Source organism: Elephas maximus, chromosome 8, assembly GCF_024166365.1.
Source record: "Elephas maximus indicus isolate mEleMax1 chromosome 8, mEleMax1 primary haplotype, whole genome shotgun sequence".
Classification (NCBI taxonomy): domain Eukaryota; kingdom Metazoa; phylum Chordata; class Mammalia; order Proboscidea; family Elephantidae; genus Elephas; species Elephas maximus.
The window spans coordinates 57787128-57810968 of record NC_064826.1 but is presented as its reverse complement, the minus strand read 5'-3'; the positions used below and the strand labels follow the sequence as shown (position 1 = coordinate 57810968).

The 23841-nt window shown below is 35.8% G+C and overlaps 2 protein-coding genes across 7 annotated transcripts in view; one reads left to right on the top strand and one right to left on the bottom strand.

Moving 5' to 3' along the window:
* LOC126081403 (phosphatidylcholine translocator ABCB4) overlaps positions 1-23841 on the top strand; it is a 323006-nt gene that overhangs the window by 20376 nt on the left and 278789 nt on the right. The gene's annotated exons all lie outside the window — the stretch shown is intronic.
* Positions 1-23841, bottom strand: part of RUNDC3B (RUN domain containing 3B) — a 143396-nt gene that overhangs the window by 94408 nt on the left and 25147 nt on the right. The window lies entirely within an intron of this gene.

Sequence of the window (23841 nt, the reverse complement as noted above, 5' to 3'; positions counted from 1 at the left end):
CAAAATGAAAATTTCTCAACACTGAAATGCTAACCAGAATAGAATGCTTTTCATTTGTTGTAAATTTTAAGAATATCAATTATTTAAATGACTATCTCTGTGCTGAAAACAAGTTCTCTATCTTATTTGTAGTCATTTAAAGAACCAAAAACTTATGAACGTTTTATGCTTGAGCCTACTCTTTCAGCCACCTTGTCAATCCATCTCATTAAGGGTCTTCCTCTTTTTCACTGACCCTCTACTTTACCAAGCATGATGTCCTTCTCCAGGGACTGATCCCTCCTGATAACATGTCCAAAGTGTGTGAGATGAAGTCTCACCATCTTTGCTTCTAAGAAGCATTCTGGCTGTATTTCTTCCAAAACAGATTTGTTTTTTCTTTTGTCTTTAAGTGGGATTACCCTCTAAAATATATCAGCAGTGTAGGTCCAAGGTAATAGGTCCAAATATTACTGAGGTTTGAGAAGCACCACTACTTATGAAAAATTAGTAGTATTCCCTCCTCTAAGTTGAGCTTTGGGAAATCCAGAAAATCTTATTTAAGGAAATTTTACCTAAAAAAATATATATATATATAAAATAAGATACAACATGACCAGGTTTATGTCATGACAATCCTTGGATAGAGAGAGAAACAATGAATCTAGAATAAAAGTCTATTTATAGGCTTATGGTTTTATAGTTAGTATGTTAGTGTTTTAGCCTTTATGTCCTGGTTATGCATATTATTTTGATCTTGGCTGTGAAATACCATGGGAAAATAAAAACATTTTCATTTATTTGTAGGCATTAATTGCCTTAATCATAATTTAGTGTCTCACTTTAGACCACTTGTAAGTAACCAGAAGCCTCCAGACCAAATGATGATCCACTGGATTACAAACTGCCCTGTAGTCAACTTTCAACAATTCTTGCATTTTACAGATGGGAAAACAGAGGCCCAGAAAGAGCCTGCCTAGGCCCAGCACAACTCTCCCCTGCAGCCTCATGCTGATCTAGTCCTTTGGCTGCACAGGATCTGACCGATGGAAGAGGATCCACCAGTTGGTTTTCCTCTCAGTTGGTTATGAGTTCTCACTGAACCCTCAGAAATAAGAGAAGGAAAAAAAAAAAAAACCAGAGTGGGAGAGGCAGTGAAACAAGCAGGTGACTAGGGAGAATATTTTCCACATACAAGTTAAATCTTTGCTCCCTCCACCTACTCCTCCCCGCCTCCAAAAAAAATGCTCACATTATTTCAAAGTGGCCCAGGGGGCAGTGTTTATAGAAAAGGTTATCATTTGCAATCAAAATAAAACCTTTTGTTATAAAAATATATAATGTTAAGAGAAAATGAAATAGTATCTTACAATTAAATAGCTTAGAAAAGAGCAAATAAACTAGCTTAAGATAGTGTTTTGTTCCAGAACAAAATTCATCCAATTCATCCAAATGTACCATTATAATCACTTATCATATATATTAAGAATCATTAAGTTTGATTTTTAGCCAAAAGAAGAATCCCCCTCAGAGACAGACATAATAGAAAAATGCTTACTCATATGAAAGAGATGGCATTTCTGACCCAAAAAATGTTATTTTCAAAAACGAATGATTGAAAACAAGCACAACCCTCACAATCTTATTATTATGTCAAAATTTGCCCTTATACAGAAAAGATTATTGACAAGATTATTGACAGAAAATACTATCGTCTTGATAATAAGACTGGCAGAACACTAATTCATGAAAATGATACTTATTCTTCCATATTTTTCATGCTAGCCTTGTTTCAACTTTCACTTTGCAATTCATTTCGATTTCTTTCATAAGTGAGTTACATTATCATGATTGATATAATCTGGTAAATGTTAACAATTACATAGAAGGTGGAATTTTTACCTATGCTATATTTAAATTTTCTTTCTCTTTCTCAGCAGTTCAAATCCACCAGGCATGCCTTGGAAACTCTATGGGGCAGTTCTACTCTGTCCTATAGAGTCGTCATGAGTAGGAATCGATCTGATGGCAATGGATTTGGTTTTTTTGGGTTTCCCTCTGTATGTGTGTGTTTGAGTGTGTGCCACACAGCATATCTTTTTCTAATATAGTTACAGGTAGATGCCTTTATTTTTAAATATGCCAAGATGAACTACTGAAAAGATCCCTAGGTGAACTGACTGGTAAACTGAAAGATCTATTTGTAAGGCAAACAATGAAATTGATTTATAAACTATCGGATAATAATTAAGACTTTTCACAAGTTTTTTTTTTTTTTTTTAAACTGTAATACCAGATAGCAACCAAACCAAACCCACGGCTGTCGAGTCGATTCCAACTCATAGTGACCCTATAGTGCAGAGCAGAACTACCCCATAAGTTTACAAGGAGTGCCTGGTGGATTCAAGCTCTGACTTTTTGGTTAACAACCATAGCTCTTAACTACTATGCCAGCAGGGATTCCATCAAATACCAGATATAGCATACTCTATTTTGTCAGTATTTATATTAATGCAAGTCTTTGTCTGAAATTTTGAATCTTCAACCATGTGTTTATACATAGAGAAAAATTATTCAGTGAAGCAATATTTACTATTATAATATGAACTGCAATCCAGCTAAGAATGAAAGAAATATTATCTTCTTTTCTATGTGGCCATTTCTTATTTCTTAACCAGTTCTGAAATTAAAATGTAACATCATATATAACTTACCTTAAACTTCTAAAAAGTTTGTTTTAAAGTGCCCTTTACAGATAGAAGGGCACTTTAAACAAACTTTTTAGGAAATCCTGGTGGTGTAGTGATTAAGAACTACAGCTGGTAACCAAAAGGTTGGCAGTTCAAATCCCCCAGGTACTCCTTGGAAACTATGGGGGAGTTCTGCCCTGTTCTATAAGGTTGCTGTGAATCAGAATCGACTCGATGGCAATGGGTTTTTTAAACAGGTAGAGGAAACCCTGGTGGCATAGTAGTTAAGAGGTACAGGCTGCTAACCAAAAGGTCGGCAGTTCAAATACACCAGGCACTCCTTGGAAACTTTACGGGGCAGTTCTGCTCTCTTCTATAGGGTCGTGCTATGAGTCAGAATTCGACTTGATGGCAACGTGCTTGGTTTTTTTTGTTGTTGTTGTTATAGATAGATGATGGTAGGTATATTGGAAACAAATATATTTGGTTCACTGAGTCAACAATTAAAAAAAAACACTGAGTACCTAAAGCATTCAACTCTTTGAAAGTTTAAAGTCATAATGACTTTAAAAGAAAAAATAGGAAGAATCTCAATAAAATAAAAATACTATGTTATATAAACAATGGCTATTAGCTTAATAAACTTAAGTAGTGAAAACTATTAATGGGTAGAAATTAAAGTAACAGTTTACATAAAATTAATGTATTTGAATATATGGGTAATAAAATAATAAAATAGCACATTTAAATTGTAACAAATTATATCTGAGTCATGGGGTCAACTCACTTTCCTGTAAAACATGTAAAAAACTGTAAGTTATTTAAAAGTTTAGAGTAAAAATACAGTGTGTGTACAAGTATATATTAAAAAAAAATTAGGCACTCAAAATTCTCATTACTATAATCAACTCTTAATCATGGTGTACATTAGAGAAAATTATACATCAGAATGGGAATTTAGCATTAGACTTCTAGGAAAGTAACTTGCAGTGATTTTATTTCTCATAAGAAAAACAGAGGACAATACCACTAATTTATAAAGGATGCCGAGAAGAGCAAATTACTGAAATAATTAAATCAGAAAGATGAAGGAATTGGTTATTACAAAGCTCTCTGATAAAGGAACAAATCGTGTAATCTTTTTCCTGTTCTATAAGATGAAAAATATTTAATACCTTAAAACTAGCAACATTTAAGTATTAAAAATGATCAAAACTGTTGTCAAATTTATATAGCACAACACACAAAATTAACAACAAAGCAACTTTCCATTGTTGAAAATAAAGTATGACTTGGTAATAAAAAGTACAAACTGTGAATTGTTCTATGCTAATTTGACAAAATCACAAGGTCACACTGGAAATGTCCCATTATTTTTCTGGCACAAACTCAAAGGGCTATAAACACAGATGAATAAACATGAACTATTTTTTTTTTTTATCATCAGAGATCATCAATAGCCTTGCTGCCTTAAAACAAGAAACTGGATTACCTAAAAAAAAAACGGCATTCAAAATCTCTTAGGCAATTTTACTGATGATAGATATTATTTAAGTCTTTTCGTAAGACTTTCTTCCACACTGTACACTCTCCCAGAAGCCAAACCTAAATTTTGAAGCCTTTCATTGGAAGGAATTTAGAAAGTGAAGTTCTCATGTAAAATAAGCTTAAAAACTTCCCCAAGGACAACACGGTTTAAAACCACTAATATATCTCTCATTCTGTAAATAGGTAAATATTTAAATTTGGGGATTAAAATGACTCCTTAGATATTCTGGTCTGGTTGTAAACTATAAAGGTCATTTTGTCTCTATCTCCTTGAAAAGTATAGATACTTGAGATATTCTTCCTCTTCACCCAGAAATGCCTACAGCTAACACAGTCATTAAGAGTCCTGTAAACAATCATTTGACTCCAAATGGAAGCAGGTGACCAGGTGTGTGGAAACTGTGTTTTACAATTTTAGACTTTCAAAATTATATCAAACATTATAAACCCAAGAGAAAGATTTCAGATGCTTCCCATAATCATTATAAAATGAGATACTAAACTACCAATAGTAAGCAGGTAAAAAGAATAATATCAAGACACAACAAAAGACTCTGACTGGTTAAAATGGACTACATAAACACTAGTTCCACCCGATGTAAATAATTAGCTTTTCCTATCCTAGGGTAATTAAGAAGACTCACTCCACAAGTGAAATGGGCTTAAGTGATAAGCAGAAAATTTCAGAGAGACAGAAAAATATAAATGATTGATAAATATACATAAATATATTTGATCTCATTTACAAATAAATAAAAAATAACAAGATATCTCTATATATTACACATCAATAAAAAGCAAACAAAATTTTTCTCTATTAAATTAAAAACGTTAACAGTAAGCAGTTCAATGGGTACATAGGAAAAATAATAAACACATACACTATTGTTGGTACAACCTTTCTGGTAAACAACATACTAAATTCAAAATGTGCACACCCTTTGATTTCAGTAACTACGATTCTAAAAATTCATTATTATTACTAGAAAATAATTCTTTAAAAATAGCCAAGTAAGTGAAGATGAATGTTCAATGACACATAAGATTATGTTTATGAAATGGGAGATTTGGGGGAAAAACAACAGGAAATTAATTATTGTTCATTTACACATGAAATATTATAGTTCATATATTGGAATACTATGCAACTATTAAAAATGAAGTGAAAATATACCCACAGAATTAAAAACAAATGTTTCAAAAAGCCTATATAAGAACACTCTTGGCAGCATTACTTAATACCCCAAAAGTAGAAACAACCTGATGAATGAATAAATAAAATATAGTATATTCATACAATGGAATATTACTCAACCATAAAAGGAATGAAGTACTGACTGACGCTACAACACTGATGAACCTTGAAAACATGCTAAGTCAAAGAAGCCAGACAGAAAAGGTCACATATTGTATGATTTCATTTCCATAAAATGCTTCGAATAGGTCAATTCACAGAGAAAGAAAGCAGATAAGTGGTTGCCAGGGGGAAAAAGGAGGGGAGGAGGAGGAATGACTGCGTAATGAGTGCAGGGTTTCTTTTCAGGGGTGGTGAAAATGTTCTGGAATTGGATAGTGGTGATGCTTGCACAGCATCGTGAATAGACTAAACACCACTGAACTGTTGACAGAAAAATGGTGACTTTTATGTTATGTTTTATTTCAATTTTAAATTACAAAAAATGGAAAAATAAGTATGGCAATAAAAAGATGTTTACAACATACTAAGGGCAAAAAATGCAGATCCATAACAAATAAAAATATATATATATTCACGTGTAATACATATATGATGATATATACACAAACCTGGCAGCAGCACTTATATCCAGTCTGTGATTTTTGAAAAAAAGCTTTTTTTTTTAATAATTTTTATTGTGCTTTTACTGAAAGTTTACAAATCAAGTCAGTCTCTCACACAAAAACCCATGTACACCTTGCTACACACTGCCAATTACTCTCCCCCTAATGAGACAGCCTGCTCTCTCCCTCCACTCTCTCTTTTCGTGTCCTTTTCGCCAGCTTCTAACCCCCTCCACCCTCTCATCTCCCCGCCAGGCAGGAGATGCCAACATAGTCTCAAGTGTCCACCTGATCCAAGAAGCTCACTCCTCACCAGCATCCCTCTCCAACCCATTGTCCAGTCCAATCCATGTCTGCAGAGTTGGCTTGGGGAATGGTTCCTGTCCTGGGCCAACAGAAGATCCGGAGGCCATGACCACTGGGGTCCTTCCAGTCTCAGTCAGACCATTAAGTCTGGTCTTATGAGAATTTGGGGTCTGCATCCCACTGCTCTCCTGCTCCCTCAGGGGTTCTCTGTTGTGTTCCCTGTCAGGGCAGTCATCAGTTGAGGCCGGGCACCATCTAGTTCTTCTGGTCTCAGGATGATGTAGTTGCTGGTTCATGTGGCCCTTTCTGTCTCTTGGGCTCATAATCACCTTGTGTCCTTAGTGTTCTTCATTCTCTTTTGATCCAGGTGGGTTGAGACCAATTGATGCATCTTAGATGGCTGCTTGCTAGCGTTTAAGACCCCAGATGCCACTCTTCAAAGTGGGATGCAGAATGTTTTCTTAATAGATTTTATTATGCCAATTGACTTAGATGTCCCCTGAAACCATTGTCCCCAGACCCCTGCCCCTGCTACACTGGCCTTCGAAGCATTCAGTTTATTCAGGAAACTTCCTTGCTTTTGGTTTAGTCCAATTGTGCTGACCTCCCCTGTACTGTGTGCTGTCTTTCCCTTCACCTAAAGTAGTTCTTATCTACTATCTAATTAGTGAATACCCCTCTCCCACCCTCCCTCCCTCCCCCCTCTCGTAACCGTAAAAAATGTTTTCTTCTCAGTTTAAACTATTTCTCAAGTTCTTATAATAGTGGTCTTATACAATATTTGTCCTTTTGCAAGTGACTAATTTCACTCAGCATAACGCCTTCCAGGTTCCTCCATGTTATGAAATGTTTCACAGATTCCTCACTGTTCTTTATCAATGCGTAGTATTCCATTGTGTGAATATACCGTAATTTATTTCTCCATTTATCCGTTGATGGGCACCTTGGTTGCTTCCATCTTTTTGCTATTATAAACAGTGCTGCAATAAACATGGGTGTGTATATATCTGTTCCTGTAAAGGCTCTTATTTCTCTAGGATATATTCCAAGGATTGGGATTGCTGGATCCTATGGTAGTTCTATTTCTAGGTTTTTAAGGAAGCACCCAATCGATTTCCAAAGTGATTGTACCATTTGACATTCCCACCAGCAGTGTAGAAGTGTTCCAATCTCTCCACAGCCTCTCCAACATTTATTATTTTGTGTTTTTTGGATTAATGCCAGGCTTGTTGGAGTGAGATGAAATCTCATTATAGTTTTGATCTGCATTTCTCTAATGGCTAATGATCGTGAACATTTCCTCATATATCTGTTAGCTACCTGAATGTCTTCTTTAGTGAAGTGTCTATTCATATCTTTTGCCCATTTTTTAATTGGATTATTTGCCTTTTTGCAGTTGAGTTTTTGAAGTATCCTATAGATTTTAGAGATCAGGCGCTGATCAGAAATGTCATAGCTAAAAACTTTTTCCCAGTCTGTAGGTAGTCTTTTTACTCTTTTGGTGAAGTCTTTGGATGAGCGTAGGTGTTTGATTTTCAGGAGCTCCCAGTTATCTAGTTTTTCTTCAACGTTCTTTATGTTTTCTATACTGTTTATGCCATGTATTAGGGCTCCTAACGTTGTCCCTATTTTTTCTTCCATGATCTTTATAGTTTTAGATTTTATATTTAGGTCTTTGATCCATTTTGAATTAGTTTTTGTGCATGGAGCGAGGTATGGGTCTTGTTTCATTTTTTTGCAGATGGATATCCAGTTATGCCAGCACCATTTGTTAAATAGACTGTCTTTTCCCCATTTAACTGTTTTAGGGCCTTTGTCAAATGTCAGCTGCTCAAATGTGGATGGATTTATGTCTGGATTCTCAATTCTGTTCCATTGGTTCATGTACCTGGTGTTGTACCAGTACCAGGCTGTTTTGACTACTGTGGCGGTGTAATAGGTTCTAAAATCAGACAAAGTAAGGCCTCCTACTTTGTCCTTTTTCAGTAATGCCTTATTTATAAGGGGCCTCTTTCCCTTCCATATCAAACTGGTGATTTGTTTCTCAAACTCATTAAAGAATGTCCTTGGGATTTGGATCAGAAATGCATTAAATGTATAGATTGTTTTTGGTAGAATAGACGTTTTTATAATGTTAAGTCTTCCTATCCATGAGCAAGGTATGTTCTTCCATTTATGTCTCTTTTGGTTTCTTGCAGAAGTGTACTGTAGTTGTCTTTGTATAAGTCTTTCACCTCTCTGGTAAGATTTATTCCTAAGTATTTTACCTTCTTGGGGGCTGCTGTAAATGCCATTGATTTGGTGATTTCCTCTTTGATGTTCTTTTTGTTGGTGTAGGGGAACCCAACTGATTTTTGTACGTTTATTTTGTATCCCGATACTCTGCTGAACTCTTCTATTAGTTTCAGTAGTTTTCTGGAGGATTCTTTAGGGTTTTCTGTGTCGTCTGCAAATAGAGATAATATTACTTCTTCTTTGCCTATCTGGATGCCCTTTATTTCTTTGTCTAGCCTAATTGCTCTGGGTAGGACTTCCAGCACAATGTTAAATAAGAGCGGCGATAAAGGGCATCTTTGTCTGGTTCCCGTTCTCAAGGGAAATGCTTTCAGGCTCTCTCTATTTAGGATGATGTTAGCTGGTGGCTTTGTATAAATGCCCTTTATTATGTTGAGGAATTTTCCTTCTATTCCTATTTTCTTGAAAGTTTTTATCATGAATGGGTGTTGAACTTTGTCAAATGCCTTTTCTGCATCAATTGATAAAATCATGTGATTCTTGTCTTTTGTTTTATTTGTGTGGTGGATTACATTGTTTTTCTAATGTTGAACCATCCCTGCATACCTGGTGTGAATCCCACTTGGTCATGGTGAATTATTTTTTTGATATGTTGTTGAATTCTATTGGCTACAATTTTGTTGAGGATTTTTGCATCTACATTCATGAGGGATATACGTCTATAACTTTCTTTCCTTGTGGTATCTTTACCTGGTTTTGGTATCAGGGATATGGTGGCTTCATAGAATGAATGTGGTAGTATTCCATCCTTTTCTATGTGCTGAAATACCTTTAGTAGTAGCGGTCTTAACTCTTCTCTGGAAGTTTGGTAGAGCTCTGGAGTGAAGCCCTCCGGACCAGGGCTTTTTTTTGTTGGGAATTTTTTGATTACTTTTTCAATTTCTTCTTTTGTTATGGGTCTATTTAGTTGTTCTACCTCTGTTTGTGTTAGTTTAGGTAGGTGGTGTGTTTCTAGGAATTTATCCATTTCTTCTAGGTTTTCAAATTTGTTTGAGTATAGCTTTTCATAGTAATGCGATATGATTCTTTTAATTTCAGTTGGGTCTGTTGAAACATCGCCCATCTCATATCTTATTTGGGTTATTTGCTTCCTCTCCTGTTTTTCTTTTGTCAGTTTGGCCAATGGTTTCTCAATTTTGTTGAGTTTTGCAAAAAACCAGCTTTTGGTCTTGTTAATTCTTTCAATTGTTTTTCTGATTGCAATTTCATTTAGTTCTGCTCTAATTTTTATTATTTGTTTTCTTCTGGTGCCTGTGGGTTTCTTTTGTTGCTATTTTTTTGTTGTTGTTGTTCAAGTTGTAGGGATAGTTCTTTGATTTGGGCCCTTTCTTCTTTTTGGATGTGTGCATTTATTGATGTAAATTGGCCTCTGAGCACCGCTTTTGCTGTGTCCCAAAGGTTCTGATAGGAAGTGATTCATTCTCATTGGATTCTATGAATTTCCTTATTCCATCCTTAATGTCTTCTCTAATCCAGTCTTTTTTGAGCAGGGTATTGTTCAGTTTCCAAGTGTTTGATTTCTTTTCCCTGCTATTGATTTCCAATTTTATGGCCTTATGGTCAGAGAAAATGCTTTGTAATATTTCAATGTTTTGGATTCTGCTAAGGCTTGCTTTATGACCTAACATGTGGTCTATTCTAGAAAATGTTCCATGTGCACTAGAAAAGAAAGTATAGTTGGTTGATGTTGGGTGCAGTGTTCTGTATATGTTTAAGAGGTCAAGTTGTTTGATTGTTGCATTTAGATCTTCCGTGTCTTTATTGAGCTTCTTTCTGGATGTCCTGTCCTTCACCGAAAGTGGTGTGTTGAAGTCTCCTACTATTATTGTGGAGCTGTCTATCTCACTTTTCAATGCTGATAGAGTTTCTTTTATGTATCTTGCAGACCTGTCACTGGGTGCATAAATATTTAACATGGTTATATCTTCTCGATGTATTGTCCCTTTAATCATTATATAGTGTCCTTCCTTATCCTTTCTGATGGATTTAACTTTAAAGTCTATTTCATCAGAAATTAATATTGCCACTCCTGCTCTTTTTTGATTGCTGTTTGCTTGATATATTTTTTCCATCCTTTGAGTTTTAGTTTGTTTATGTCTCTAAGTCTAAGGTGTGTCTCTTGTAGGCAGCATATACACAGATCTTGTTTTTTAATCCCTTCTGCCACTCTCTGTCTCTTTATTGGTGCATTTACTCCATTTACATTCAGGGTAGTTATGGAGAGGTATGAATTTAGTGCTACCATTTTGATGTCTTTTTTGGGGTGTTGACAGCTTCTTTTTCCCACTTGATTTTATGTGCTGAGTAGATTTTCTTTATATATTGTCCTTTCCTCATATTTGTTGTTGTTGATTTTGTTTCTGCTGAGTCTGTATTTTTCCCTTCTATTTTATTTTGCTGAGTAGGACAGTTTGTCTCCTTTGTGGTTACCTTATTATTTACCCTTGTTTTTCTAAATTTATAACTAACTTTTATTTCTTTGTATCGCCGTATCTTCCTCTCCACATGGAAGGTGTATGATTATATTTCTTAGTCCCTCTCTATTATTTTAATGTTGTCTTCTTTTACATAATAACACCGCCGTTACCCTGTGTTGGGCTTTTTTTTTTTTTTGGATTTCCCTGTCTGGGTTGACTTCTGGTTGCTCTGCCCAGTGTTCTAGCCTTGGGTTGATACCTGATATTATTGATTTTCTAACCAAAGAACTCCCTTTAGTATTTCTTGTAGTTTTGGTTTGGTTTTTACAAATTCCCTCAACTTGTGTTTATCTGGAAATGTCTTAATTTCACCTTCATATTTAAGAGACAGTTTTGATGGATATATGATTCTTGGCAGGCAATTTTTTTCCTTCAATTTTTAAATATGTCATCCCTATGCCTTCTGGCCTGCACGGTTTCTGCCGAGTAGTCCGAGCTTACTCTTATTGGCTCTCCCTTGTAGGTGACTTTTCTTTTTTCCCTCGCTGCTCTTATAATTGTTTCCTTATCTTTGGTTTTGGCAAGCTTGATTATAATATGTGTTGGTGACTTTCTTTTAAGATCTACCTTATGTGGAGTTCGATGAGCATCTTGGATAGATATCTTCTCATCTTTCACAATATCAGGGAAGTTTCCTGCCAACAAATCCTCAACAATTTTCTCTGTATTTTCTGTTATCCCTCCCTGTTCTGGTACTCCAATCACTCGTAGGTTATTTCTCTTGATAGAGTCCCACATTATTCTTAGGGTTTCTTCATTTTTAAAAATTCTTTTATCTGATTTTTATTCAAATATATTAGTGCCAAGTGATTTATCTTTGAGTTCAGAAATTCTAACTTCTACTTGCTCAATTCTACTCCTCCGCTTTCTACTAAGTTATGTAATTCTGTAATTTTATTGTTAATCTTCTGAATTTCTGGTTGCTGTCTGTCTACGGATTTTTCCAACTTATTAAACTTTTCATTATGTTCCGGAATAATCTTTCAGAGTTCTTTAGTTGCTTTACCTGTGTGTTCCTTGGCTTGTTCTGCATATTGCCTCATTTTCTTCCTGATGTCTTGAAGGGTTCTGTACATTAAACTTTCGTATTCTGCATCTGGTAATTCCAGGAATGCACTTTCATCTAAAAGATCCCTAGATTCTTTGTTTTGAGAGCCTGTTGAGGTGATCATGGCCTGTTTCTTTACGTGACTTGATATTGACTGTTGTCTCTGAGCCATCTATAAGTTATTGTATTAGTTTATGCTTGCTTACTATGTCATAGCTGCTTGCTTTGTTTTGTTTTGGTATACCCTTATGGGTTGCTTGAATGAGCTAGCTTGATTATTTTCGCCTTTGGAGCTCTGGTGTCCTGTCCCCAGCTGGCTAGAGCTTTTATCAGGTGTATCAGACTAGGAGTCCATTCAGTTTTCTTGTATGAATTCAGCTCAGGTTTCCAGGTAGCTGATATCAAGTGTGTGGTACAGGCTCTGTCCTACAGTCTTAGAGGGGGAGGGGTGATTGGCGTTTATACCTGTATCTGATTATGTTCAGTGCGGGGGGGTCATGATCTGAACAAGGCAAGGGGCTGAGAACCGACCCCCAAGTGTCTCTGAGGAAAAGGTGTCTCTGTTCCCTAGAGTGTGCTGGGGGGTGGGCTCTGCAGAGGGACCATGGGCACCCAAAGATTTTGTTGTAAGGACTGGGAGGTACCAGTTAACCCTGGGCCCCTGTCACAGGTGGCTGGGTGACCCAAGTGGAGCCACCAGTCCTTAGGTCCCTGTGTGGGTAGGTGAGGACCTTGTTTAATAGGCAAAGCAATGTCAAACATCAAACACCCACCTCTCCACTGCACCACTGAAATGGTTGGAGTTTGCCAACAAGTGCCTATTCTCCCGAAATGGGCCCACACAGGTCCATGCAGAAGGGAAAGGTGCTCAAGGTCCACAGATGGTTTATGCTTGGACAGGAGCCACTTCTGTCCTGAGCTCCCCCAGTTAATGGAGCTAGCAAATTATCTTTTCCCCTCAGCTGGAAATTTTTTCCTTCCCCAAGGCCGGGAAGACGGCTCCAGGTGCTCATCAGGGTCTATCTCAGGCCTAGGGATTCAGCCACTGACACTGGCTTGGAGGTGGGGGGGCGTGGTAAAATATACGCAAGTGCTTAGCTTTTGCCGAGAGTGCCCTTCTCCTCAGGTTCCAGAAGTGTGAGTGGGCTGTGTGGCTGGCTGCTTTTCCCTGAGGAAACTGTGTCCGAATGCTAGGACCAGCCCGCCGCTGCCGCTGCCGCTGCCACTCCAGGAATGATGCCTGAGGGCTCCTCGCGATTCAGGTCCAGCAACTCCTCTCTGCTTCTGAACGGTCTCTTCCTTCCCCTGTCCCTGAGTTCGTTGTTTAAGCTTGCCTTTGATGCTCAGGGCTCCCAGCTCGTCACAAATATACTCGTTTCACTTGTTTTTTTTCAGGCCTTTGTTGTAAAGAGGGCTCGATGGAAGCGTCTGTCTATTCCGCCGTCTTGGCTCGCCCCGATTTTTGAAAATTTTTAATTGGTACTTCTTACAGATTTATAGTTGAACCTCTCCATCACTTTTATGGGGAGTAGAGGGCAAAAGAAAGGAAAAAATGATTGGTACCCCAAGAAGACAAAAGTATGTATAAAGAAAGGAATTAAATGAAGGAATCGTGACTGAAGCTTTTTGTTTTCTTTATTTCTTATTTAAAATGCTCTGGTGATGCAGTGGTTAAATGCTGGACTGCGAACCAAAAGGTCGGCAGTTCAAACCCACCAGTTTCTCCTCCACAGGAGAAAAATGTAGCTATCTGCTTCAGTAAAGATTACAGCCTTGGAAACCATATGGAGCAGTTCTACTTTGTCCTGTAGGGTCACTATGAGTGGGAAGCAATTTGACAGCAATTTTTTTTTTTTTTTTTTAAATATTGAAGACAATAGGAATGAAAACAGTCGTTTAGTTTATGTGGAAATTATGGGTAAAATCTTAAAGTGAAGAAAGCAGCTTTTCAAAAGGCATCAGAAGAGTAAGAAGTGATGAGAGCTACAAACTTAAGAGTAAATATAGGAATATAATGTTGATTGAAAAGATACATGATGAATGTGAAAATTTGATACTTAAATTTTTCTAGTTACTAACTTCTTCTCCATAATTGGTTAAGAGTCTAAGGCTTTTTGTTTTTAGAATCTAAATTAAAAAAACCCACTGCTGTCCAGTCGATTTCAACTCATAGTGACTCTATAGGACACAGTAGAACTGCTTCATGGGGTTTCCAGGGATCCCCTGGTGGATTTGAACTGCTGACCTTTTGGTTAGCAGCTGAACTCTTAACCACTACATCACCAGGGTTTTCAGGATCTGAACAGTTCTTATTCACTACTCAAAGAACCTTCAGTTTACTATAAAACACCAATATAGAAGTTAATTTTATCCCCTACGCATTTTAAGATACTGAACCCAATTTTCCATGGTACATATAACCCTAGTTATTTCATGAATTACTTCTGACTATTTTTTTTTTTATTAGGTTTCCTGAGATATAAAATCTACTGAAGCTTTCCTCAATTTCCAAGTATATAACTTAAAAGGCTGTTTCTCAGAATGGCCTTGTCCATTGTCTAAAAGCCAAACTCCGGCGACCTTCAGAGACACTTTCTTATCTTTTATATCATGTTTTGCCTGAGTATGTGGGTTTTTTTTTACTGGAGAAGTTGTATTCATGTTACTACAGAAACAATTCAAGTCTCATTTTGTATGCAAACTAAGAATCAAAAGTTGGAAAACTTTCAAAACTGAACAAAGAAGACTCAAAAGCCAAATGGACAGGTTTATCTTTATCTATTGTTTATAAGAGTGTTTATACTACACTTCAAAAGGTGGCCTCATGGGGAGGTGACTATTTAACATTTAAGTCAGGAAGAGCTTTGAGGTTCAAGCCAGACTTCCAGAGCAATGCTTAGGCGCCAGAATGTTCAACTCAATTAAAGAAATTCTAAAATGTCAAATCACAGTTCTAGTTCTTTTTTTAAGAGCTTGACTCCAATTCCCATTTTAAAAAAGGAGATCACTACTCTTGCATCATATATTCAATTTTCCAAAAAATTATTCACTGAGTACGTACTATATCCCAGGCACTGTTCTGGAGATTTGAGACACATCAATGAACAAAAGAAACACAGATGTTTGCCATGGTGAAGCTTACATTTTAGTGGCGGTGAATAAAATCAATAAACAATAATCATAATATGTAAATCATATAGTATATTAGAAGTTGATTAATGCTTCAAAAAAATTGGCACAAAGAGAGGGTCAGGAGTGCTTGAGGGTAGAAAGAAGAGAGGTGGACTATAAAGTATGGTGGAAGGGTTAGACCTCATTGAACAGTTTTGAAGGAGATGGAGGGGTTAATCATTCAGATATCTGGGAGAACTGTGTTCTGTACAGAGGACACAGCCAGTGCAGTGGTGTACTATAGAAGGAATGTGCCTGGTGCAGGCAAGAAAAATCAAGAAGGCCAACGAAGCTGGAACACCATAATTAAATAAAAAGGATCAGCTATCCACAAGCATAAACAGGAAAAAAAAATTCAGAATCAATGCAATATCAAAGATGAATTTGAGTCAGCAAGCCAAATGTTAACTATAATCAGTAGCTTAATTCATAAGAAATTTGAGATGTCTCATTTTACTTTACCATATTTTTCTTTAATAAGTGATTGTGATATTCAGAAGCTTTTTCACTTTACTCATTTTCCATTTTACCTTTACAAAATTCACTACAGTGCTCCATCCAGATACCACCTTGCTAAAGTACAGAAGGTTGTTTCTGACCACCTTATTATGTTAAATTTCATGTTTTTCTTAAACTATCTGGCCCACTGCTCTGTAAATAATCAAAGTCACAGGTGACTTTTTAAAGAATTAAGTTGTAACTTGAAGCATTGGGAATCCTCTTTCCTGTGTGAGGCCTTCCCTGATCCACCCAAACAGAACTGATTATTCATTCCTTTGTGCTATATCACGTTCATCTAATACTTCTATTATGACTTGACACTTCTATACACAATTATCTGTTAATGTATCCTCCTTCTAGAAACCCTGGTGGCGTAGTGGTTAAGTGCTACGGCTGCTAACCATAAGGGTGGGCAGTTCGAATCCACCAAGCGCTCCTTGGAAACTCTCTGGGGCAGTTCTACTCTGTCCTATAGGGTTACTATGAGTCGGAATCGACTCGACGGCACTGGGTTTGGTTTTGGTTTTGGTTTTGGTATCCTCCTACTGCCCTCCTGGAATGAGTTTCATGTGAATGCGTGTCTTATTAATCTTTGCGCCTTAGCCCCATCTCAGAGACTAGATAGGTGGCTGAATAAGAAAATGGAATAAACAGAAAGGGGGTACGTATGTGGGGGGGGGTAGGTGGGAGGGAGTAAAAAAAAATAGAAGGAAAGCATATTTGAAGTGTCAAATTTAAGGTATCTATTCCAGAAAAAGTATTTTTTTTTTTTTTATTCCAGAAAAAGTATAGGGAACTTAAGCTACGACTATTTCTAACTGTGTGGATCATAACAAATTATGGATAACATTGTGAATGAAGAATGGGAATTCCAGAACACTTAATTGTGCTCATGAGGAAGCTTTACATAGATCAACAGGCAGTTGTTTGGACAGAACAAGGGGATACTGATTGGTTTAAAGTCAGGAAAGGTGTGCATCAGGGTTGTATTCTTTCACCATACCTATTTAATCTGTATGCTGAACAAATAATCCGAGAAGCTGGACTATATAAAGAAGAACGAGGCATCAGGATTGGAGGAAGGCTCATTAACAACCTGCGTTATGCAGATGACACAACCTTGCTTGCCGAAAGTGAAGAAGACTTGAAGCACCTACTCATGAAGATCAAAGACCACAGCCTTCATTATGGATTACACCTCAACATAAAGAAAACAAAAATCCTCACAACTGGACCAATGAGTAACATCATGATAAATGGAGAAGGTTGTCAAGGATTTCATTTTACTTGGATCCACAATCAACAGCCACGGAAGCAGCAGCCCAGAAATCAAACAACACATTGCATTGGGTAAATCTGCTGCAAAGGACCTCTTCAAAGCGTTGAAGAGCAAAGATGTCATCCTGAAGACTAAGGTGCCCCTGACCCAAGCCATGGCATTTTCAATTGCATCATATGCATGTGAAAGCTGGACAATGAATAAAGAATACTGAAGAAGAGTTGACACCTTTGAATTGTGGTGTTGGTGAAGAATATTGAATATACAATGGACTGTCAAAAGAACAAACAAATCTGTCTTGGAAGAAGTGCGGCCAGAATGCTCCTTAGATGCAAGGATGGTGAGACTGCGTCTTACATACTTTGGACATGTTGTCAGGAGGGATCAGTTCCTGGAGAAGGACGTCATGCTTGGCAGAGTACAGGGTCAGTGGAAAAGAGGAAAACCCTCAACGAGGTGGATTGACACAGTGGCTACAACAATGAGCTCAAGCATAACAATGATTTTAAGGATGGCGCAGGACCGGGCAGCGTTTCATTCTGTTGTGCACAGGGTTGCTATGAGTCGGAACCGACTCGATGGCACCTAACAACAACAACAACAACATGACAAACTGTCCCAGTTTCTTAAAGTAATTGGAGATCCTGGAGTGAAGATTTTATGTATTCTAATGAAAAAAGTGTGATCATCCCCATTTCAAAATGTTTTGATAAAAAGGAACAGAATTTTGGTGTGGGGTTATAAATTTACTTTTTAACTCACCGTAAACACACTGTTCGTATACAGTTCTAAGAGTTTTAACAAATGCAGTCGTGTTACCACGCACACAAGATACGTAAGTTACATTACCCCCAAAAAACTTCTTGGTGCTGACCCTAGATAGTCAACCCTCCCACTACTTACTCATGGTGGCACTACAGTTTGGTCCTTTTTGTAATGTCATATAATGCAATTATATAGTCTCTAACCTTTTGAGTCTCACTTCTTTCCCTGAGCATAAGGTATTTGAGATATATCCATGTTGCTGTATGTAGAAATAGTTCTTTCCTTTTTATCGCTGAGTTTGTCCATTGTATGGATGAACCACAGCTGGTTTATCCATTCATTAATTGAAGAACACGTGGGCTGTCCCAAGTTTTTGATGATTATGAATAAAGCTACTATACAAAGATTTTTTTGTAAACCCAATTTTTAATTTCTCTAGGATTGGGATTGCTGGGACATACAAAAAGTATACATTTAACTTTATAAGAAACCAACAAACTTTTCTAAAAAAAGGTGGTACAATTTTGCACTCCTACCAGCAACGTACAGTTCTATTTGCTTTGCATTCTTGCCACAACTCTTTATCAGTGTATAGTGGTACCTCATGTTGTTTTAAGCTGAGTTTCCGTAATGACTAATGATACTGAGCCTTTTTTCATGTGCATACTTGCCATCTGTATTCTTCTTCAGTGAAATGTTTGTTCAAAATCTTTTGCCCATTTTTAAACTGGATTGCTTGTTGTTTTTATTCTGCTCAGTTTTGAAGAGTTCTTTGTATATCTTGGATACAAGTTTTGTCAAACATGTGATTGGCAAATATTTTCTTACAATCTATGGTTTGTTTTTTCATTCCCTTAACAGTGACTTTTGGAAAGCAAAGATTTTAAATTTTGGTGAGGTCTGTTTTATTTTTTTCTTTGATAGAGTATGCTTCTTGTTCTTGTATCTAATATATCTATTTACCTACCTGAAAATAATATTTTCTACATATTTTTTAAGATTTTTATATTTTTGCCTTTTACATTTTGGCCTAGGTTCCACTTTGATTTAATTGTTGTATATGGTATGAGGGTATGGGTCAAGGTTTGTTTTTTGCTTATAGATATCCAATAGTTTCAGCACTATTGGTTGAGAAAGATTATCATTTCTCCATTGAATTGCCTTTGCACCTTTGTCAAACAAATGGATGAACCAAACAGCAGTCAAACATATTTGTGTGAGTCTATTTCTGGGTTCTCTTTTCTGTTACATTGATCTATGTCTATGCTTTCACCAATATTACACGGTCTTGGTTACTCTAGCGTTACGCTGTTGTCTGCAACTTTGTTCTTCCCCTGTGAAATCGTTTTGCCTATTCTTGCTACTTTGCCTGTTGTTAGGTGCCATCAAGTCAAGATTCTCACTCATGGCGACCCATGTGTGCAGAGTAGAGCAGCTCCATAGGGTTTTCTAGGCTGTGACATTTCGGAAGTAAATTGCCAGGCTACTTCCGAGGTGCCTCTAGGTGGTTTTGAACTCTCAACCTTTAGGTTAGTAGTCTAGTACTTAACCATTTGTACCACCCAGGGACTAGTTATTTTGCCTAACCACATAAAATTTCAAATCAGTTATCTATAAAAAAACCTGTCAAGATTTTGATTGAGATTTTATTGAATCTATAAATCAATACGAAGATAATTAACATCTTAACAGAGTTGAGTTTTTAAGTCCTTATCCCATCCAAAATGTCATTAATTCCAAGGTCAAGAAACTCTGCTGTAGATTTCATGCCCTTTAAAGAAGTTCTCTTCACATACCTAGTTGGTGGAGAGTTGTTATAATAGAATGTATGTTGGATTTTGACAAACACCTTTTAATACATCTATTGAAATGTTCCTGTGACTTTTACTCTTTAGACTGTTAATAAAATGAAATAAATTGATTGATTTTCAAATATTAAAACATCCTTGATTCCAGGGTTTGATATGCTAATATTTTATTGAGGATTCTGGTATCTATGTACATTGGGATATTGGTATGTAGTTTCTTTTCTTGTAATACCTTACTCTAGTTTTGTATCAAGCTAATGCTGGCCTCATAAGATAAATTAGGAAGTATTCTCTCTTCTCCTGTATTCTGGTAGAGATTATGTAGGACTACTATTTATTTCATAAATGGTTGGTTATAATTAACACTGAAACCACCTACACCTGGAGTTTTCTTTGTTGGAAGGTTTTTAACTACTAATCCAAATAAGTACAAGACTACTTCGGTTATCTATTTCTTCTTGAGTAAGTCAGAATCGACTTGACGGCAATGGTTAACAGGTTTAAATTTTGTTAGGTCTTCTCTTTCAAGAAATTGGTCCATTTCATCTCAGTACTCAAATTCATGATCATAGAGTTATTCATGCCATTCCCGTGTTGTCCTTTAAATATAGGGTCTATAGGGAAATACCCTCTTTCATCCTTGATATTGGTAATTTGTGTTTTCCTCTTTTTTGGTGCGGGGAGGGGGGTAGTTCAACTAGAGGTTTATCAATTTTATTAGTTTTTAAACAACCATTCTTTGGATTTTTCTCTATTGTTTTCTGTGTCTAATTTCATTGATTTCTGCTTTTATTCTTATTATTTCCTTCCTTCTGCTTGCTTTGGATATAATTCGCTTTTCTTTTAGTGTCTTAAGGAGGAAGGTTATTGATTTTAGACCTTTTTTTTTTCTTTTCTAACATAAAATTTTTGTTTGTATGTGTAACCACCACCAGTATTTATTTCCAAAACTTTTTCATCACCCCAAACAGAAATTCTGTACTTAGTAAGCAATAACTCTTCATTACCCACTACCTGAGACCCTGGTAACCACTAGTCTACGTTCTGTCTCTATGCATTTGCCTATTCCAGATATTTAATATAAGTGAGATCACAAATTATTTGCCCTTTTTTATCCGGCTTATTTCACTTAACATAAGGTTTTCACAGTTCAACCATATTCTAGCATGTATCAGAACTTCATTTTTCAGTAATATTCCATTGTATGTATATATTACATTTTGTTTATCATTCATTTGTTGATAAACATTTGGACTGCTCTAATATAAGCTTTTAATGCTTGCTGTAAATCTCCCTTTAAGCACCACTTTAACTGCATCCCACAAATTTTCATATCTTGTATTTCATTTTTCATTCAATTCAAAATATTTTCTAATTTTCCCTGAGACTTCCCCTTTGACCCATGAGTTATTCAGACTTGTGCTTTTTAAAATCACAAATATTTGATGATTTTTTTCCAGATATTTTTGTGTTTTTGTTTTTTAATTTAATTTCATTATCGTCAGAAAAGAGCCCTGGTGGCACAGTGGCTAAGAGTTTGGCTGCTAACCATAAGACTGGCAGTTTGAATCCACCAGCCGCTCCTTGGAAACTCTGGGCAGTTCTACTCTGTCCTGTAGGGTTGCTATGAGTCGAAATCAACTCGATGGCAACAGGTTTGATTTTGTGTTTTTATGGTCAGAAAACATATTTTGTACAATTTTAATTATTTTGGATATATTAAGGTCCAATTTGTGATCCTTGGCACTACTTGAAGTGGTACTGGGGGGTGATTGCTGTTAAGCAGGTGAAATGCCTGTCTTCTCCACCCTGGAACAACAAAGACATTCCACTTACATATCCGGCTTCTGCAATGGCTTTTATTATGAGAGTTGTGAATGATGTGGACAGAATAATTATGCTTAAAAATTAATATCAACAAGTTAAAAAATGGTTGAACTAAAGAACCTGTACTGAGAGCTCTTCGACTCTAATATTCTATGATTAATTGCTAGTTCTCAGCTACATTCCAGAGAAGGGCATCAGTTTACTGAAGGATTACTTCAAATAAGATTAATATGGTGATAAAGCCTCCTTTTCTTCAATAATGGAGCTCTTAAAATGAATTGGGTAGATAACTGTCTCAGCTCTTCACATACCTGCATCTGCCTATACTGCATATTTGCATATATAGTGTGAAGGGGGAGATTTTATCTTTCTCTGGAAAATTAAATTTTAAGCCAATGTCCTTTTCCTTCAAAAATAAGACATGGCTGGAGAAAATTAAACTTTACAAACCCATGAAGTTATAAATTTTAATTTATATCTTTATAAATAAAAATGTTAAAAAATTTAGTTATTACATAACAAATTTTAGGTGAACATAGAGTACTATCACAATAACTATATAACTTCTCTAAAAGTAATTCATTATATATTAGAATACTAAAAAAATGGAAAATAATATATGAAAGTCCTTAGAGAGTTGGCTCTTTAAAATACCTCATCTCAAAACTTCTAAGTCCTTATCATAATTCATATATCTATACTAACAATAGTGACCACAATATTCAATTTACAGAAATTTTTTTTAAACAGAGTTTTGAATTATTGATCTTACCTAGCTTAAAAAATTAGTACAAATCTTACTATATGAGCTTTCTCACTGTTTTAGTCATAACAGTGGAATTCTCATACATAAATCAATAGGGATCCTATTTTCAATACAGTGGTTAATTAACTTCTCAGAAATAACACTAACAGATACGATTGTTTAGAAGTAATTTTGCAGATGCATGAGCTACAGTTTGCTGAGGCATGTCTTAGAAGATGAAAGACCGGTATGCAAGAAGGGTCGACTTAGGTGATGAGTGAGTCTACCCAATCACTCTGCATGGGCATCTCAACATGGCCCTACTGTTTTCTATTCATAGTTGGTTACATATTTTAAAAAAGAATCACATGCTAAATGGTATACTGAATCAAGGGAACTGAGTTCTTAAGGTAAAATACTTGTGAACATTAAAGTACATCAAGGGTCTACTGTGTATCCCAAGTGTTTTTTGGTCAGGTATTATTTATACAGTTATTTGAAATCATTGTCACCACACAATATAATAACCCTGAGAATTTGTTTTTATAAAAATGTATTTTTCTTATTAAAATTAGCATGAATTGAAAATTTAGAAAATACAGAACAGCAAAAATAAGAAAATAAAAATAATTTGTATTGCCCCCTAAGCTTTTATAAATGCAAAATAACCACTTGCAGCAGAAAAAGGTCAGTGGTTTTATGGAACTCATTTTAAATTGCAAAGGGCTGATTGAATTTAGATTCTTCTCCCATGTAATTGAATTCAACCCTCTGCTCTGGACCCACATGAGTGCTGAACTGATTTTAACACTTATAGTACAACTTGGACATTTTCAGCTTTAAACAGTATGGAACAGAAATAATCTTCAGATTGATTTTGAGATTCTAACAAGTTATATTACCAAAGCAGATTACTGATTTGAAATTATATCATTAAAATTACAAAGATAATAAAAACTTAAGTGAAAATATCTGAAGATCAAGTTTCCTCTAAAGAATTAAAGGGATAAAGTTACTTTTTATTGTTATTAAAAGTTATATAATACATCTTGATGTTGTCCACTGTATTTAACATATATATATTTTAATTAAAAAAGGTATACTTTAGAAAGACTATAGCTCCCATATTCTCCTTTAAAGTCTCATCTTAAGAGATATATATTTCTAGTATAAATATATCTACTTATTAATTTTAAGGAAACCAATATCAAGCACCTATTTACATACTCACTTTTTAACTCACTCAAAGCTAAAAATTTTTCAAATATTCTAGAGTTTAATGACGTAGAAGCTAAACAAACTTAATGCCTGCAGTACTTCTTTGTAAGTTGATTAAAATATTCTGTACTGACCTTGGCTACCTTTTAATTCAAGATTTTCTTTTAATTGCTTGTAGAAAGTGACTTTGCTCCTTTTATGTGGCAATTCATATACGCAACATCTTTAATGCATCCTGGAAATAGGTATAAACTCAAGAATAGTCATTTTTTTTCTAAGGATACAGGCCAAAAGATTAGGCATTCTGAGGTCAGCTTTATTATTTCTTGAGATGCTCTGAGGCTGCTGTCTAAGGGACACTAGACTGAATTATTTATAAAATTT